The sequence below is a fragment of the Microtus oregoni genome, unplaced genomic scaffold (assembly GCF_018167655.1).
Source record: "Microtus oregoni isolate MIOR12 unplaced genomic scaffold, Mior012 000004F_ref0000308, whole genome shotgun sequence".
Classification (NCBI taxonomy): domain Eukaryota; kingdom Metazoa; phylum Chordata; class Mammalia; order Rodentia; family Cricetidae; genus Microtus; species Microtus oregoni.
In genome coordinates, this window is record NW_024543063.1 from 37,083,626 (window position 1) to 37,103,368 (window position 19,743).

At 43.5% G+C, this 19,743-nt stretch overlaps 1 pseudogene; it reads right to left on the bottom strand.

The window, feature by feature from the left end:
• Positions 1 to 17,445: 17,445 nt before the first annotated feature.
• LOC121447326 lies at positions 17,446 to 18,296 on the bottom strand (annotated as a pseudogene).
• Between the last annotated feature and the right edge of the window lie 1,447 nt (positions 18,297 to 19,743).

Here is a 19,743-nt window from a genome sequence, read left to right on the forward strand (position 1 = left end):
GTGCCTTTTTATAGGTGAGTTGAGCCCATTGATATTAAGTGATATTAATGACCAGTGGTTGTTAACTCCGGTCACTTTTTAAGTAGTAGGGTTTGTGTGTTTTCCTTCTTTGATTTGCGCTGGTGAAGAGTCTCTAGATGTCTGAGTTATTGTGGTCATTGTTGGATTCCTTGGTTAGTGATTTTCCTTCTATTATTTTCTGTAAGGCTGGATTTGTGGCTACGTATTGTTTAAATTTGTTTTTATCCTGGAAAATTTTGTTTTCTCCATTTATAGTGAATGAAAGTTTGACTGGATATAGTAGTCTGGGCTTGCATCCGTGGTCTCTTAGTTTTTGGAGAACATCTATCCAGGACCTTCTGGCTTTCATGGTTTCCATAGAGAAGTCAGGTAGGTGTAAGTCTGATAGGTTTACCTTTATAAGTAACTTGGCCTTTTTCCTTTGCGGCTCTTAATATTCTTTCTTTATTCTGTATATTTTGTGTTTTGATTATTATATGGCGAGGGGATGTTTTCTTTTGATCCAGCCTATTTGGTGTTCTGTATGCTTCTTGAACCTTCATAGGTACATCTGTCTTCAGGTTGGGAAAGTTTTCTTCTATAATTTTATTAAGTATATTTTCTGTACCGTTGAGCTGCACTTCTTCTCCTTCTTCTACTCCAATTATTCTTAGGTTTGGTCTTTTTATTGTGTCCCATATTTCCTGAATGTTTTGTGATGAGAGTTTGTTGGACTTGCTGTTTTCTTTGATCAGAGTGTTTATTTTCTCTATGTTATCCTCAGAATCTGAGATTCTTTCTTCTATCTCTTGTATTCTGCTGGTTATACTTGATTCTGTAGTCTCTATTCGTTTACCTAGATTTTCCATGTCCAGTCGGCCCTCTGTTTGTGTTTTCTTCTTTGCCTCCATTTCAGTTTTCAAGTCATGAACTGTTTCCTTTATCTGCTTGATTGTTTTTCCTTGGTTTCCTAGGGTATCATTCACTGATTTACTCAATTCCTCGAACTTTCTATTATACTTCTCATCCATTTCTATAAGGGCGTTTTTTATATGCTGTTTAAGGGTGTCAATCACTTTCATGAAGTCAGTTTTTTCTACTTCTTCTTGATTAAGGTGTTCATGTCCTCCTGTTGTGGGGTCACTGGCTTCTGGTGGTTTCCTGTTGTTTTTCAGATTGTTGGGAGAATTCCTGTATTGGCGTCTGCCCATCTCTTCCTCCCAATACTCCCCTTTGGATCTTCTTTTATAGGATCAGGTCTTCTTGCCCACTGATGTACCTTCCCAGTGATGTCACTCCCCAGAGATGTTTCTCCACAATGATGTTTCACTCGGTGCCCAGAACGAAACTCCACGCTGCTTGGTTAGCTCGCAAACAAAGGGCCCACCCTGCTCGCTGCGGGAAGGCTATGGGAACAAAGGAGCTACCGGCCACCCCTATGTCCTCCTGGTTCAGATTCGGTCCCAGCGCCCTAGCAGGCTGGGCAGGGAGGCGCTATGCCCCAAAGGAGGGAGGGAGACAGGGGGTGTGGGGATCTGGATGTAAGCTGAGTGGGATAGGAAGAGAGAGGGGGTTTGGGCAGTATAGCCCCTGTAGGATGGCCAGGAAGTGTGGGCGGGCTGAGGTATGATCCCAGCTGCCGCAGCACTCACTCACCACAATGATGTTTCACTCGGTGCCCAGATCGAAACTCTGTGCTGCTTGGTTAGCTCGCGAACAAAGGGCCCACCCCGCCCGCTGCGGGCAGGCTATGGGAACAAAGGAGCTACCGGCCACCCCTATGTCCTCCCGGTTCAGATTCGGTCCCAGCGCCCTAGCAGGCTGGGCAGGGAGGCGCTATGCCCCAAAGGAGGGAGGGAGACAGGGGGTGTGGGGATCTGGATGTAAGCTGAGTGGGATAGGAAGAGAGAGGGGGTTTGGGCAGTATAGCCCCTGTAGGATGGCCAGGAAGTCGATTGTCTTGATTATTAAACGATGCAGGAGGACCCAGCCCACGGATGGTGGTACCGTTCCCTAGATAACATGATCCTGGGCACGTAAGGGCGTTAGCATGTAAACACGACAGGGTGAGCAAGCCAGAAGGTCACCCAGCAAACAGCACTGCTCATTCTTCCCACCTCCCTGCTCCTGCTCTGACTTCCCTCAGAAACGGAGTGTGGTCTGGAAGTGTAAGCCAAGTAAACCCTTTGCTGCTCCAAGTTGCTTGTGGTCTGAGTGTTTTATCACAGCAACAAAATGAGCCTAAAATAAGCGTACAGGTTTGTCATACTACTACTGCAAAAAAGGATGGAGAGGCCAGATGTGGTGACTCACTCCTGTTAATGAAGCATGTGAGAAGCTGTGTTAGGTAGAGGGGAGGGATGAATAAAAGGAGCCCGAGCCAGGTTTTTATCAGGAAGTCATACTTAAGTTCTCAAGACACAGCATCTATGATCCAAACACTCTACTTAGCTTTGAGAACTTGAGAAATTGCCCCATAGATCGGTTCTTCCCAGATCTTTTTAAAGGTGTTTGTATGTACGTGCGTGTGTATATGTGTGTATGTGTGAATTTATGTGCGCGACAGTTGGCCCAGTGCGGGAGGAGGCAAAGAGGTATCAGATCCTCTGGAACTGGAGTTACAGGCAGTAGTGGACACTTGATTTGAATGCTGGGAACTGGGCTTGGGTCCTCTGAAAGAACAGCAAGTGCTTTGAACCACTGAGCCATCCTCCAGCCCTCTCCACAGATCTTACATTCCAGCCCGGCAGATTGATGATTTTTAAAAAATATTACTCTTAGGTCTAACTCAACTTGTAAGACAGATAATGGCAGAATTGTGTGACTCAGAGTTCTAACTATTTGGCCACATTCTGGGCCTGCTGTTTCTCTGTGCTTAAAGGTCATGGCCTGTTGTATAGGAGGTGGACAGTTTCTGTTAATCCCTATAACTTCAATCTTTTTGCATATGAGTCTTTGATCATATCCCGTTTTTCCCTCTTTATTCCTACCACCACCTTCCTTCCTTCTTTCTTTCTTTCTTTCTTTCTTTCTTTCTTTCTTTCTTTCTTTCTTTCTTTCTTGGCAGGATTATACTCTGCATCCCAGGTTAGCCTCATTGTCAAGATCCTCCCACTTCACTCTCCCAAGGACCTCAGTATGATGGTTCATTTTGGCTGTCAGCTTGGCTGGATCTGGACTTAACTAACCACCAAGCTGCTAGGCCCACCTGTGAGGGATCCTCCTGATCAGCTGGTATTTAAAACTCATTTGCAAACTTGTTAGATGAAAGGTATTACATTGTTGTTTTATTTGCATTTTCTTGATTAGTTGAGTGCTGATCATCTTTTCATATTTATTAATCATTTGCATGTTTTCCTTTTGAATTGATGAGAACGAGACATTTTGAGAATAGCTTAAGTAGAATTTTGAAAAAAATATTAATAAATCAGTTATTTTTTTTTTCATCAGGGCCTAGACTAATGATTGGAACAAGGCCATGGTTAATAAAAGTAGAGTTTCAAAGAACCTTCCTGGGTAGGCAAGCTTATATTTTGTTCTGGACGCATTTTAATTGGCAAATTGTATTTTTTTTTCAAGTATTTAAAAAGAAGGCAAAACTTTAAGAAACAACCCTGCTCATTGTTGAGAAGGGGAGAAATGACAGTACAGTGAAGGTATCAGGATGAGCGGTGGACTGCATGTTTGCATCTTCCCAAAATTCATATGTTGAAGCCAAAGCACACAGTGGGATGGTACCTGAGTTGGAGCCTTTGGAAGCTGGTCTGGTGATGATGGTGGAGCCCTTAAGAATGGGATTAGTGTTACTGGTTCCCAGCTGGTGGCAATGTTTGGGAAGATTATGGAACCTTTAGGAGGTGGAGCCTTGCTAGAGGAAGTATGACTTTGGGGACAGACTTTGTGGTTTTACAGCCTGGCCTGTCTTCCTGATTTTGTCTCTGTTTCCTGACTTCCAGGCTGGCCTTATACTCCTGCTGCTATGCCCTCCTTGCTATCATAGACTGTCTTGGTTTGGAATTAGAAGCCAACATAGACTTTTCTTCCCTCTAAGCTGGTTTTGTCAGGATATTGAATCACATCCACAGAAAGGAAACTAGTACACCATTCTATAAAAAGACACACACGAGATGATTGTTTTCTGCTCTCCTTTGTGTGAAGGTACAAGCCAGTCACGTGCAAACCAGGAACTGAATCTTCCCCAGAGAATTTATCTGCCTTGATTTTGGACTTTTAGCTCTATAATTGTGAGGGGGTGTGATAGTTTGAATACATATGGCTCCATAGATTCATGTGTTTGAATAGAGAGGAACACTACTAGGAGGTGTGGGAAACACTACTAGGAAGTGTGGCCTTATTGGAAGTGTGTCACTGTGGGGGTGGGTTTTGAAGACTCATATGCTCAAGCTATGCCCCTTGTGGTACTCAGTTCACTTCCTGTTGCCTTTGAATCAAGATGTAGAACTCTCAGCTACCTCTCCAGCACCATGTCTGCTTGCCTGCTGCCTTGCTTCTTGTCATGATGACAGTGGACTAAACCTCTTAAACTGTAAGCCAACCTCAATTAAATGTTTCTTCACAGCAATAGAACACTAATTAAGGCAGGAAAGAACATCTGTTGTTGAACTTTTGGTCTGTGGCATGGTAGGACAGCAACTGCAACTAAGAAGTCTGTATTAATTGGAGAAAGAGAATGAAATATTTATGTTAAATTATGCAGTATTGTGTTGTATTAGTTGCTTCTCTCTTTCGTGATAAAGTATCATGATCAAAAGCACCTTGGGGGAGAAAATGGTTTATTTTGACTTAAGCTCCAGAGGGTTAGAGTTCATCATAGCGGAGAATGCATGGTAGCAGGCAGGGGAAGCACTCAGGCAGAGCAGGGGCAGGAAGCTGTTTGATCACATTTTCAGCTACATGCAGGAAGTAGGAAGAGAACAGAAAGTGAGGCCATCCTCCAAAACCCCAAAGTCCATCCCCAGGTACGTATTTCCTCCAGCTTCTAGAGGTTGCACAACCTCCTAGAACAGTAGCTCCAAGTAGGAACCATGAGTTTAAATATGTGAACCTTTGTGGGGCTTTTCTCATTCAAACTACCAGATGTATATAGAAAGATCTAGTGTAATAGTTGGATCATGGGGTAGGGAAGCTGGATAAAACTCACGTGACCCAGGTAAGATGGTGGAATGGTTCAATGTCTTAAGAACTGATAAACCAGGGGCAGAGTGTTCACTGTATGTCTGGAGGTCTGAGAAAAAGAAGTGCACAGGGTATGAATGGAGTTGATGTCTTTGCTGGAATAGTTGGGCAGAGTCAGGGTGTATTCAGCTTCTGCTGATTAGTTCTATTCAGGCCCCTTGCCTTAGCTTCTTTTTCCATCGATGTGATAAACTACTTTGATAAATACAACTTAAGAGAGAATGGGTTTATTCTGACTCACAGCTTAGGATATTGTTCATCATGGCAGAGAGGTGAAGGCAACAAGGAAGTCGAGGCTGAACATACAGTCAGTGTGCTCAGAGAATGATGAGTCAATGCTCCTACTCAGCTCCCTTTGCACAGGCCAGGATCCAGGCCAAGGAATGGTGCTGCCCACAGTGGGCGGGCCTTCCTCCCTTCAGTTAACTCCATTAAGATAGTCACCCACAGGCAAGCCCAGAGCCAGATCCTAGATCTAGATTCTGTCACACTGACAACACTAACCTGGAAGGATTAAAGGGTGCCTGTGCATCTCGGGTAGGGCAGAACTATCTACTCAGTTCATTGAATCAAATGCTCTTTTCTCTCTGAAATGTTTTCATTACATACCCTGGAATGATGTTTGACCAAGACCTAGTTAAGTATAAAGGAACCATCACACAAGGACCCCTTGGGGGTTGGTTAGGAGAGAAATGCTTTGCTTTTCTGAAATATAAATTCTATTAAAAAATCTAAATTACATTTATTTGCTGTGTGCATGTGTGTGTGTGATTGCATGCACATGAGCACACATCCCAGTGCACAAGTAGAGGTCAAAAGACAGCTCGTGAGAGTTGATTCTCTCTTTCTGCCGTGTGGGTCCTGGGGATTGAACTCAGGTTGTCAGGCGTGGTGGCAAGCATCTTTACCCACTGAGCCATCTTGATGGCCCCTATAACTTCTCTCAAATAAATGTTCATCTGTTGACAATAATACCAGCCTGTTTATGCATTCTACTGCTTCTCACATTTTTTAAAATGTGTTTTTGTAACTTGCTTTTCTAGTCCTTTTTGCATCTGATATTTCTTTCTTTCTCAGTCGTAAAGTAACATTTTTTTTTCTTCAAGAATTGGCTTAACTGTCAAAAGGAACATTCATTCCTTTGAATATTGTATCAGCTTTTTTCGTCCCATAGTTATATTCTTGACTATTATGGAGCCTTTCAAAATTACATAAATGTAAAAAATACATACACTCACATGAATCTGTTAGCCAGCTTCCTCAAAGAGCATGCGTTTGCCAGTCTGATTTTTTCTTCTTGTCTCCCACACCAACATATACACATGCACATACATGCATTCACACATACATACATACAGAGGCATATGCACTTGTGGACACAAGTATGCAAGAGAAGCTTGCAGAATTGTCACCCCATTTTAAGATGTACTTACCTCATCGATTGGCCTTCAGCACCTCTGGTCTCTTTGTGGCACTGAACAGGGCTGGGTTCTTCTGCTTTGGCCTGGGCTTCTCAGACTCCTCTCTGTGTGGGTATCATTGCTACCTGGATGCCTTGTTGTTTTAGGTCACCGTTTAAAGGTGCAGCGCATCAATGCTGGCAAGTCATGGCGGCAGGAGTCAAGAGGCAGCCGCTCACATTCCTTCTGCAGTCAGGAAACAGAAATCAGGCCTGGCTCCAGGACTCCAGCCCATGGATAGTGCTGCCCACTTTCAGGGTTGATCCCCCCTCTTCGGTTAAATATCTCTGGAAAAGGCCTCACACACACTCAGAGGTTTGTTTCTGTGAGTCTGCGGTGATGCCAAACCCCATCAAGCTGACAGGTTAAATGTCCCGTTACCTCTGCTGGACACACGTTCTGGTTAAGTGTCCTATTACCTATGCTGGACACTTTCTTCCAGGTCTTCTTTGTGTACTTCTCTCTCTAACCTTGTCTTCTAGTCCTGGAGCTCCGCAAGACACAGGTCCAGATTCTTTTCTTTCTAGGGAAAAAGAGATGTCCTCCTTTCTAGAACACCTGCCCCACCTTCGTGGCTTCAGAAACCATAAGTGGATGAGCCCACATTTGCTTTTCCATTCCAGAGCCTTCCTTTGGTGAGAGATCAAATTCCCAGGACTTTTATTTTTTTTTTTTTCCATTTCCTGGGCTTTCCTGCTGTTTCTCTGCCTTGCCTCCTGCTGAACTTGGACTCTCTCCTGTGTTTGTGATTATGCAAACAGGCTACAGCCTATCATTGGCCAATCCCTAAGTCATTGGTACTACTGCCTTGACCTCAGGCCCACAGAGGTTCACCCCTGTCAACTCTCCCTCTCCCTTTCTCTTTCTTCCTCCCCAACACAGGGGTCATCCTCTACCCTCTTCATGCATATTGTTTCATTCCTTGCTGTCACTGTCCTGTGGGCAGTCCTGTTTAGTTCCTGTTCCCCCTCCCGAGCCCTCAGATGCCCTCAGGGGAATTCCATCTCACCCCTGATGTTAGGTCAGAGCCCCTGGTGTGTCTTCACCCTGAACTTCTCTGGCATGGTGACAGAGGCAGTTATATAGCTAAATGGTGGGTTGTGCAATGCAACCTTTGGTCTCTGTGCTGTGGTGGTCATGTCAATTAAGGTGGAAACAGTTGGGAGGTAGAATTAGAATTGCAGGCAGTTTTCTTGGCCACGTGCCATACCTCATTGCAGAGGTCTAGGGTGACATCCTAGTATGAGGGGTGTGCATGTGTGTGGGAGGGAGAGTGAGCGAGAGCGAGAGAGAGAGAGAGAGAGAGAGAGAGAGAGAGAGAGCTGAGTTTCTCTTCTGTCTGCTAGTTGATTCTGACACTGATGGAGAAGATGTCGTTGGGATGCAGGATAAATGAACTCCTCAGAGCAACCTTTGCCCTGTGTTCTGAGAGATCATTCTCTGCAGTATCTAACAAATGAAAATTAGTTTATTTGTTCATTTATTTAGTGTGTATATGTCAGAGACGGGGGGGGGGGGGAGAGAGAGAGAGAGAGAGAGAGAGAGAGAGAGAGAGAGAGAGAGAGAGAGAGAGAGCAATTTACATGGCGTTGTTTTGCTTTTTCCACCCTGCGGGGTTTAGGTGTGGCACTCAGGTCATTGGTGACAAGTACCTTTTAGATGCTGACCCATCTCCCTGGCTCCCTCGGCCATCTTATGAGCTTCTCACTCGCCTCTGCCCATAAATGCCACAGAAGCCATTTTATTTGTTTGTCTTTTTTTTTTTTTTTTTGTAATTTTTTTTCCCAGCCCAATTTCCTTTCTTGGCAAATGTTCCTCTGGGGTGAGTATGGAGTCCACTGAGGTTGTCTCTCACCCAGAGAGAGCTCAGCTTACCGACTCAACTGTAAGTAAAGGAAGAGATGTGGGAGAAGACCCTGCCTGTCCCTGAGGTAGCTGGGACAGGATCCCTGCCATGTCCTATTAGAATATATTTCTAGTTTCTAGGAAATTCTCACAGGTCTCTGCTGACTGTAGGACCCATGAGAACAAAGAAGCTGGGGTTCTCTTCCTTACTATGCCCTCACGGCCTTGCTGTACTGAGCGCACACATCAGTTTCTCCTTTGTAAATAATTGTTCAGTGTGGGAAGAAGCTAAATTCGTTAATCCATTTGGGATTCATTTTTGTGTGTAGTGTGACTTATAAAATTAGCCTTATTTCTTCCTACAAATGACTAGTCAGTTTCCTCAGAGCAAATGTTGAATAATTCATGTTTTCCTTCTTGAGTTGAGACAGGACAGTTACTGAACACTTATGTGTGTGTGTGTTGCTGTTTTGAACCTTTTAAATTTTATTTTAAACTATTTTATTGTAATCCTTAGTCTATTTAACACAGTCTCTGTCTCTGTGCACTGTTACCCTGTAGGTGTTTAATTTTTGTGTAATGCTAAGGTTCAGACCCAGGGCCAGGCTCCTGCCAGGTGAGAATCCTCCCAATGAACGACATTACCCAGCCCCAAACTGTTCTTTTTTCCTTTTCTTTCTTTTATTTTATTTTATTGAGCTCTACATTTTTCTCTGCTCCCCTCCCTGCCTCTCCCCTCCCCTTCAACCCTCTCCCATGGTCCCCATGCTCCCAATTTACTCAGGAGATCTTGTCTTTTTCTACTTCCCATGTAGGTTAGATCCATGTATCTCTCTCTTAAGATCCTCATTGTTGTCTAGGTTCTCTGGGATTGTGATTTGTAGGTTGGTTTTCTTTGCTTTATATTTAAAAACCACTTATGAGCGAGTACATATAATAATTGTCTTTCTGTGTTTGAATTACCTACTCAGAATGATGTTTTCTAGCTCCATCCATTTGCCTGCAAATTTCAAGGTTTCATTATTATTTTTTTTTTCTGCTGTGTGGTACTCCATTGTGTAAATGTACCACATTTACCTTATCCATTCTTTGGTCGAGGGGAATTTAGGTTGTTTCCAGGTTCTGGCTGTGACAAACAATGCTGCTATGTACATAGTTGAGTACATGTCCTTGTGGCACGATTGAGCATCCTTTGGATATATACCCAAAAGTGGTATTGCTAGGTCTTGAGGAAGATTGTTTGCTAATTTTCTGAGAAATCGTCATACTGATATCCAAAGGGGCTGTACCAGTTTGCACTCCCACCAGCAATGCAGAAGTGTTCCCTTTCCCCCACAACCTCCCCAGCATAAGTTGTCATTAGTGTTTTTGATCTTGGCCATTCTTATAGGTGTAAGATGGAATCTCAGAGTTGTTCTGATTTGCATTTCTCTGATGACTAAGCATTTCCTTAAGTGTCTTTTAGCCATTTTAGATTCCTCTGTTGAGAGTTTTCAGTTTAGGTCTATACTCCATTTTTAAATTGGATTATGTGTTCTTTTGATGACCAATTTCTTGAGTTCTTTGTATATTTTGGAGAACAGACCTCTGTCTGATGTGAGGTTGGTGAAGATCTTTTCCCATTCTGTAGGCTGTCGTTTTGTCTTGTTGACCATGTCCTTTGCTTTACAGAAGCTTTTCAGTTTTAGGAGGTTCCTTTTATCAGTTGTTTCTCTCAGTGTCTGTGCTACTGGTTATATTTAGGAAGTGGTCTCCTGTGCCAGTGCATTCAAGTGTACTTCCCACTTCTATGAGATTCAGTGTGGTTGGCTTTATGTTGAGGTCTTTGATCCATTTGGACATGAGTTTTGTGCATGGTGATAGATATGGATCTATTTTCATTTTTCTACATGTTGATATCCAGTTATGTCAGCACCATTTGTTGAAGGTGCTTTCTTTTTTTCATTTGATATTTTTTGCTTCTTTGTCAAAAATTAGGTGTTCATAGGTGTGTGGATTAATATCTGGGTCTTCAAGTCAGTTCCACTGGTCCTCCTGTCTGTTTTTATGCCAATACCAGGCTGTTTTCAGTACTGTAGCTCTATAGTAGAGTTTGAAGTCAGAGGTTGTGATGCCTCCAGAAATTCCTTTATTGTACAGGATTGTTTGGCTATCCTGGATTTTTTCTTTTCTATATGAAGTCAAATATTGTTCTTTCAAGGTCTGTAAAGAATTTTGCTGGAATTTTGATGGGCATTGTGTTGAATCTGTAGATTGCTTTTGCTAAGATTGCCATTTTTAGTATGTTGAATCCCTACCCAAGAGCATGAGAGACTGTTGCACTTTCTGATGTCTTCTTCAATTTCTTTCTTCAAAGATTTAAAGTTCTTGTCGTACAAGTCTTCCACTTGTTTGGTTAGAGTTACTCTGAGATATTTTATGTTATTTGTGGCTATTGTAAAGGGTGATGTTTCTCTGATTTTTTTCTCAATCACTTAATCATCTGTGTAAAGGAAGGCTACTGATTTTTTTGAGTTAAGCTTGTATCCTGCTACATCACTGAAAATGTTTATGAGTTGCAGAATTTTGGGGGTCACTTATGTAAACTATTATATCATCAGCAAATAATGAAAGTTTGACTCTTCATTTCCAATTTGTATCCCCTTGATCTCTTTTTGTTGTCTTATTGCTCTCTAGCTGGGACCTCAAGAACTATATTGAATAGATATGGAGAGAGTGGACAACCTTGTCTTGTGCCTGATTTAAGTGGGTTTGCTGGGTGTTTCTCTCCATTTAGTTTGATGTTGGCCTTTATTATGTTCCTTGTATCCCTGCTCTCTCCAAGACCTTTATCATGAAGGGATGTTGTATTTTGTTGAAAGCTTTTTCAGCATCTAATGAGATGATCATGTGGCCCAACTGTTCTTGATCGGGCTTTCTTTGTCTTGTTTGAGGCAATATCTCCTGTAGCCCAAACTGGCCTCAACTTGTACAGCTGAGGTGACCTTGAACTGCTGAGCCTTCTTCTTCTACTTCCTCAGTGCTGGGAACATGGGTGTTCACAACTCTATCCAGTTCTTGGTTACATTTCTTCAATAGTCAAAAAATAAAAACTGAGCATATATAACCTTTTGCCTGCATGTAAGTCTATGCACAATGCACATGTACTATCCTTGGAGCCCAGAAGAGGGCGTCAGATTTCCTGGGACAGGTATTACAAAGCATTGGGAGCCAATGTGTGGGCTCTGCTGATGGAACTAGGGTCTTTTGGAAGAGCAATCAGGGCTCTGAACTGCTGAGCTATTTCTCCAGTCCCAAATCTCCTTCTTAAATAAAAATGTTATTGTTTTTTTTATGAATTGTGCAGTAGCTCAGAGCCCAAATCACAGATCAGTGAAATACTGAGCTCTGTGAACACACTTGAGTTCATTTACACAGCGGGGCTTTTTCGTTCATTCCCAATGTGGTCTTCTATTTTAAAAACAAAAAATGTAGACATTTCAAATGTAGCTGTTATGGTCGTTAGAAGGTGTTGGCTGGCTTGCAGCTATCCTGTAACCCTTCACCAATGAGCTGGAGGAAGCTGAGCCACTCTTCAGACCCCTGGGTACCATATTACAGGCTTCTGGGTGTGCATGGTTCAGACTGCTGAGTACCATGTTACAGGCCTCTGGTGTACACATGGTCCAGACTCCTGGGTAACACGTTACACGTCTCTGCTGTAGGGTGACTTCTCCATTGCTAATTTCTGAACCTCCTTGGCTGTGCTCACTCATTTATCACTCTGACCAACCTTACAATTACTCTGTCAGATTCCGTAAGAACAATCCTGCTGGTATTTTGACTAGATTTAAATTGCATTTAAGGATTAATTTTGGGGAAAGTTTCGTGCTTTGCCATACCGAATATTTCCCATCTAGGAATATGATAAGGTTTTAGAGAAATTTGGTTGTCTCTGATGTAGCTTAGCAACCAGTTTAATCTTCACTTGTGTCCTTTTCTTGTTTTTTTTTCCCTCCCCTCCTTCTCTCTCCCCCCCGTCTTCTCTCCCCCTCCCCTCCTTCTCTCCTCCCTCTCTTTCTCTCTTCCCTCTCCTCCTCTCCTCCCTCTTCCCTCCCCTCCTTCTTTCCTCCCTCTCTTTCTCTCCTTCCTCTCCTCCTTCTCTCCTCCCTCTCCTCTCCTCTTTCGCTCTCTCCTCCCTCCCCTTCTTTCCTCCCTCCCCTCCTCCCCTCTCTCTTCCCTTCCCTCCTTTTCCCCTCCCTGACTTCCCCTCTCTCCTCCCTCTCCTCCTTTTCTCTCTCTTCCCGCCCTTCCTTCTCTCCTCCTTCCTTTCTTTCTCTCCTCTCTCCTTCTCCCTTTCTTTCCCCTCTTTTCCTCCCTCTCTACTTCATTCCTTCCCTTCTTCTCCTTTTCAGTTAACTTAAAAGTCACACATGCAGAAATAGCCTTGCCAAGCACTTAGAGTACTGTTCTTACTTGTGAGTGTGTCTGCACCTGCAGGCCAGAGGTCACCCTCAGGTGTTGCAGCTCAGTAGCTCTCTACATCAGTATTTGAGACATGGCTCTCACTGTGCCCGGAGCTGACTGGCTAGGCTGGCTGGCTTCCTCCCTCTGTTTTCCTAAGCCAGCCTCAGCTTTGCCCTGTCTCCCCATGGGTTCTGGGGTGTAAACTCAGATCATCATGCTTGTATGACTAGCACTTTACCAGCGGAGTTATCTCACTAGCCCTTTATTTCATTTATTTATTAAATTTTAAAAAGATTTTTTTTTTTTAGTGCTTTGGCAGCTTGCATGTATGTATACTATATATGTGCCTGGTGCCCCCAGAGGCCAGAAGTGGAAATTGGATCCATGGAACCGGAGTTAGGGATGGTTGTGAGTCACTGTGTGCTGGGAACAGAACCCAGGTCCTCTGAAAGAACAGCAAGTGCTGTTAACTGCTGCGCCATCTCTCTAGACCCTTGGAGAGCTTTTTGTTCCATATCTTCTATGGTGATAAATATCTATATTTTTCCCTTTTTTTTTAAATTTTTAGTTTTAGGCTGTAGACTTAAGACTTTAGTTCATTTTGAAGTAACTTTTGAATTATTTGTTGATTTGGTACATCACTTCAGGGAGTACTATCATCTCAACAATATTATTCTCCAATCCATGAACATGGGATACTTAGTATCTTTTAAATGTTATCACATTTATTTATTTATTGAGTGTGTATGTGTGCTTGTGTGTGTTTGTGTGTGTAGGCTCCTGTATCACAACATATGTATGTAGGTCAGAGAACAGTTTAAAAGGAGTTGATTTGTTCTTCTCACTGTGTGGGGTGTGGGTTACAGGACCAAACTCAGGTTGTCAAACTTGGTGGCAGTCACCTTTACCCACTGAGCCATCTTTCTGTATTGCTTTCTATTTTTGAGATACTATTTTTATTTCTTTCAGGAATGTTTTGTAGTTTTATTTTTTGAGCTATGTAGCTTTCACTGCCTGGAACTCACTATGGAGCAGGCTGGCCTTGAACTCATAGAGAACTACCTACCTCTGCCTCAGGAATGCTAAGATAAAAGGTGGGTACCAAAATGCCTGGCTGTCTTGTAGTTTTTTGTGGACACATCTGACATCTCCTTGACAAAATTTATTCTGAAGTAGTTTATTCTTTTGGCTGCTATTGTACTTCAAATTGTTTTCTTTATTTCCCTGCTGGGTAACCAATGCTACTGTTTTATGTGTTGGACTGCAGTTTTGTTGAATTAATTGATTAATTAGTTGCAATGATTTCTTATGGCTTCCTTTATACAAGGTCATATAATCTGTGAAAATAGTCTCATTTCTGTATTTTATTTTAAATCATTATTGTTTTGCATATCTGAATGTTTTGCTTGTATGTATGTCCATGTATTATGTGCATGAAGTGTCCTTGAGGGTAGAGAAAGGCCCAGGATCTCCTGGGACTGGAGTTACAAATGGTTGTGAGTTGCCATGTGGGTGCTGGGGATTGAACCCTAGTCCTCAGTATTTCTTCTTCTCCACTGTACTTTTTTGAACGCTCAGCTTTTTTATAAACATTTGTTCACTACAAGATCCTGATTGAATGGTGCTTGTGTTTTGGATTAAGGTGACAGTGGTTGGGGAGAGAAATATATGGAAGTGAAAAACAGCAGTGGGCCAAGGTCTTTCAGTGTCTTAGTGTGGTTTCTATTGCTGTGCAGAGACACCATGAACATGGCAACTCTTCCAAATGAAAGCATTTAATTGGGGTGGCTCGCTTGCCGTGTCAGAGGTCCAGTCCATTGTCATCACAGTGGGGAGCATGGCGGCCTGCAGGCAGATGTGGTGCTGGAGGAATAGCTGGGGGTGCTACATCTTTCATGCAACAGGAAGCCGAGTAATAGTCACACCCAGAGAAGATTCAGCATGAGAGACCTCAAAGCCCACCCCCACAGTGACACACTTCCTCCAACAAGGCCACACCTCCTAATAGTGTCAGTCCTTTTGGGGGGCATTTTTTTTTCACACCACCACACAGTGTATATACAAAATTAAAAAAAAAATCACATATTTATGGTTTGAGCAACAAAATAGATAATGCCTTTTATTGACTTAGACAATAACAACTTGGGAGTAAATCTGATTAAGGAAATAAATGAGGAGGTCAGGATTAGTTGTACTAAAGAAATAAAACATAAATTCAGAGTTTTTGGGATAGCCCTGAACTGGAGGACGTTGTCCTAGAGATGCTGCCATAGTTAGCTTCAGCTGTCCACTTGACTCTCTAGAGTCACCTGGGAAGAGGGAATTGCCTAGATCAGATTGTCCATAACTGTGTCTGTGAGACTTTTTCTTAATTGCTAATCGTTGTAGGAGGGCTCGGCCCACTGTGGGAGGTGCAATCCCTAGGCAGGCAGGCTCAGTCCACTGTGGGAGGTGCAGTCCCTAGGCAGGCAGGCTCAGTCCACTGTGGGAGGTGAATCCCTAGGCAGGCGGGCCTGAGCTGAGCAACTCTGAGAGCACAAGCCAGTAGTAAGCAGTGCTCTGTCACAGTTTCTGATTCAAACTCTTGCTGTAGGTTCCTGCCTTGGTGTGAAGAATCAGGGATGGGCTGTAACCCAGAAGATGAAATGAACCCCTTTCCTCCTCAAATTTTTAGTTTGGATGGAAAGCAGAACAGGTGGCGTGGCGGCTCAGGGAGAAGATGGAGCTGTCCGGAGAAACTATATTAGGAGCAGCCATGAGGAGCCCAGGAAGCTGTCTAAAGAGTGGAGAAAGAAATTCCAGAAAAAGAGGGGCATGAGTAAAAATACCTGGGAAAAGTGGGCTGGAAATGAGAAAATCATACAGCTTTGTAGCTGGGGTCTTCATATCTGTAAGGAAGAGTAGTCCATGGCATGGAAAGTTGCAGAGAATCCAACAAGGCCAGGCTTGAACTGTGACCTTCATACTGGGCTGCAAGAAGGATTCTGTGGGAGAGGTGGAAGTCACAGGGAATCATTTAATTACCAGAAGAACAGACATGAAGGTCTTGAGAGCAGACAGGAATCCCTTTCCAAGGGAGTCTCATATGCTGACTTCTGGGCAGTCTGCTTCCAAATCCTCTTCAGTTAATTCCTCCCTCCCTCTCTCCCTTCCTTCCTCCCACGGGTATTATATTCGTGTGTGTAGATGTGTACAGGTGCACACATCTGTGTTGGAAGCCAGAGGAAGGTGCCTAGTGGCCTCTGTTGTACTCTGCCTTATTTCCTTGAGGCAGGGTTTCCCTCCCTCCCTCCCTCCCTCCCTCTCTCTCTCTCTCTCTCTCTCTCTCTCTCTCTGAACCTGGGTTTTTTTCAGCTAGACTAACTGATCCTTGAGTCCCTGGACCCATCTCTCTTCATGCCGTCAGTCCCTCCGTGCTGCCATGCCCAGCTATCTGTGTGGACGATGGGATCTGAAGTCACAGCCTGAGGTTCATGTCGCCAGTGCTCTTACCCACTAAGCCCCTGTTAATTTATTGTCCTTTGAATAATTGTCGTCAGCTGGGGCAGGATGTTTACTTGTCTACTCTTCCCAGGGTGCAATTGGTTCTTCCCTTCTCAAAATGCTTAGCTTTAATCCTTTCTTTTCCTGTGTTTTGGATCATTGCTTCTGTCTATTTGCTTTCTCTTTTTCCTGTAGAAATATCTACTCATTTGTGGAATCTCTGTCATCTACTATATCTGCCTGCCAACATCTCTAATATTCTTGTTTTAATTTTCATTCAATATTGATTTAATAAAGGACATTGGAGAATTCTGATGGTGCATCTTAAATGAAGTCTGTGTCTTTACTTTAAATAAGATTCGGACCAGGTTATGTCTTGACCATGTAAGTGTTCTTTTATAACATATGTGTGTGCTTGTGTGTATGTGTGTGTATGCACATGTACACGTGTGTAGAGACCAGAGGACATTCTCAGGTATCATACTCAGGAATGCCGCCGCCTTTGAGACAGGTCTCTCACTGGCCTGGAACTCTCCTATTGGCTAAATTGGATGATCAGTGAGCCCAGGGATCCTCCTGTCCCTGCCTCCCACACTGTGAGTATAAGCAGACACCACCATACCTGGCATTTTACATGGAATCTCAGAGTTGAACTCAGGGTCTCATGATTTTTTTCATAGCAAAATGTATGATTTATTTTTGGAAAAATAATTAAACTAATAAAGTTTTTCCAATGAAGGGGAGAATTAACAATAAGAGACCATACATACCACATACATGTGGTTAACTGTAGATGACCACATTCTGCAGAACGTGGGTGTGTTCAACACATACTCAAGAATATGAGTAGCATTTGCAATATTGCAATCTAAGCCACCTGCTGATGTAAACCCATAAATGATGAAACAAAGACCTAGAAATCAGAATCCCATAGAAGCTGAGTTCCTTCCTCAACAGTGTCTATACAGAGCACTGCATTACAGACAGACAGAGCTGCAATAATCACAGGGCATGGCTAGGTTCCACTGAACTTCGGCATGATATGGCTGTCTGCTGCTGTATGAGGGAAGAGACTTCCTACAGACACCTGAGTACCCCAGAGACTGTGACGGGTCACTTTACAGCAGCCAAGGACATCAACAAAGAATCCTAAATGCCAGCAATGTTCGTCTGTATCAAAAAGCGTGTTATTTGTATGTGGTCCAAAAAATGCCAAGCCAGATGATGCGTCAATGAAGTCCTCCAGCCCGAAGAGCATAGCAAACATCCTTAGCGCCATGAATGAACTTCCTGAAGAGCATCTCTCTTTTAAGTTCTACCCCTCCACTCCAAACGGTCGCATCATTTTCCGTTTTCTGTGTCATAGTCAGAATCATGAGTTTGTTATTAGCCACTCCCGAAAAACGTGACTCAAAATCTCTTTGCGGCAGTTGCAGACATGTTTGGATCACACACTTAACTCTGGCATTTTCAAAGGAAGTTTCTGCAGTGTTAATTTTTTGTTCACAGATGCACGGGTATTTGGACACTCATTCCCATACTGTGACATTACAAATTCCAGTCTTTCTGTTGAAGGAGGCTCTGCTAAAACACCAGGCAAAGTTTTATGGGTCAAGCTTTTCTTCTGTGAAGCAGTACCACTGAGGTGACAATCGAAGCCCATATTCCTAGGAAGCTGGAATCTCTGATCCTGAGGTCCAAATGATCCCATAGTTTCATCAGGAAACTATGTATATCCAGGGGTGAAGTGGCCTCATGAGACCCTGCAGTTGGAAAGGCTTTTGGACTGATAATTCTTTTCACTAAAGAACAGAATCCTGGGAGATAGGAAACCAGTCTGGGCCTGTTACAGAGCACACAAGCCATTTCTAGTGAAGAAGATGGGGGCAAATTCTCTTCTTGTGCAAAGAATCCCAGTCACCGCAGGGGATTGTGCCCAGGCCCTCTCCCTGTCCACTGCCAGAATGCGGGTCTCATGATTTTAAGGAAAGCACTTTACCAACTGAACTAATAGTCCCAATGCTATTTTTAAAGTTATAATTCATATATTGGTTTATGCTTCTGTCAGATTGTTTTCAACACATAGAAGATATGTTGCTTGTATCTAATTGGCCATGAGCGGTAGATATTTTTCTTAACTATTCCATTTTCCTCTTTATCTCCTTTTTATTAGTGTATCACACTGTGTCCCCGACTGGCCTGCAGCTCACCACGTAACCCAAGCTGACCCCAAACTCGTAGCAATCCTCCTGATTCAGCTTCCTAAGTGCATCATGCCCAGCGTAATTAGCCTCAATTTTATGAGATTTAATTGAGGATCTCTTATTCAGGAGTTTGAATGTAAGAATGTATGAGACAAGGCTGGGGAACAGCTCAGTCATAAAGATCTGGGCATGGCATCGTGATTGTAATCCCAGCCCTGGGGAAGTGGAGATCACAGGCTCCCTGGGGCATGGTAGCCAGTCAGCCTGGCAGCATCAGTGAGTTCCAGGTCCTGGGGAGAGGCTTTGACTCAAAATCCAAGTTGGATGCCTGCTGAAGAACAACACCCAAGATTGATTTCACACACACACACACACACACACACACACACACACTCACGTGCAGGCACGCACTCGTGCACACACACACACCACAAAACAGTGTGTGATGAAAGTGTCATGTGCTCGTTATGTCTTTGTTATTTTAAACTCTTGTCTATTTTAAAAAGCCACTTGTTATGGTAACGGAGGAAGGGCTTCCTGAGGCTGAAGGAGACGGGGAGTGATGCTGTCTGCAGTGACGGCTGTCTGTGGTGATGTGGGTGATAATGGACAGGTGAAGAAAGCCTTTCCCCGGTGCTATTCCATAGTGTGAAAAGTGCATACGTTTCATGGGACAAAGGTCATTTATTGCTGACCATGAGATGATGGCTCAGATATCGAGGCCAAAGGAGAAAAGCAGGGCTAGGAAAAGCCATTAACGCTCAGTGCCGCTCTATTCTTGCTTCCGCTTCGGTCACATCACACCTTGTCCTTGGAGACCCCGCTACCACCCTCTCTCAGATCAACAGGGATTTACTGGAAAATCAAAGCTTCATTTAAAGAGTCACGTATCACTTTTACGTGTGTCTGAGTTGTCAAGGACAGGAGTACGGAACGCTCGGCTCTGAGGACCTATGAGCAAGGCATACTCGCCCTCATTCAGCATATGGGTGTGTCCTCCCGTGTCCTTCAGGGTGACATAGACTCTCTCTAGGGCCTCAGGAGTCTGACTTCTATTTCACACATCCTTCAGTTCGTTTAGCAGCGACATTAGGTACAATTCTTCTGGG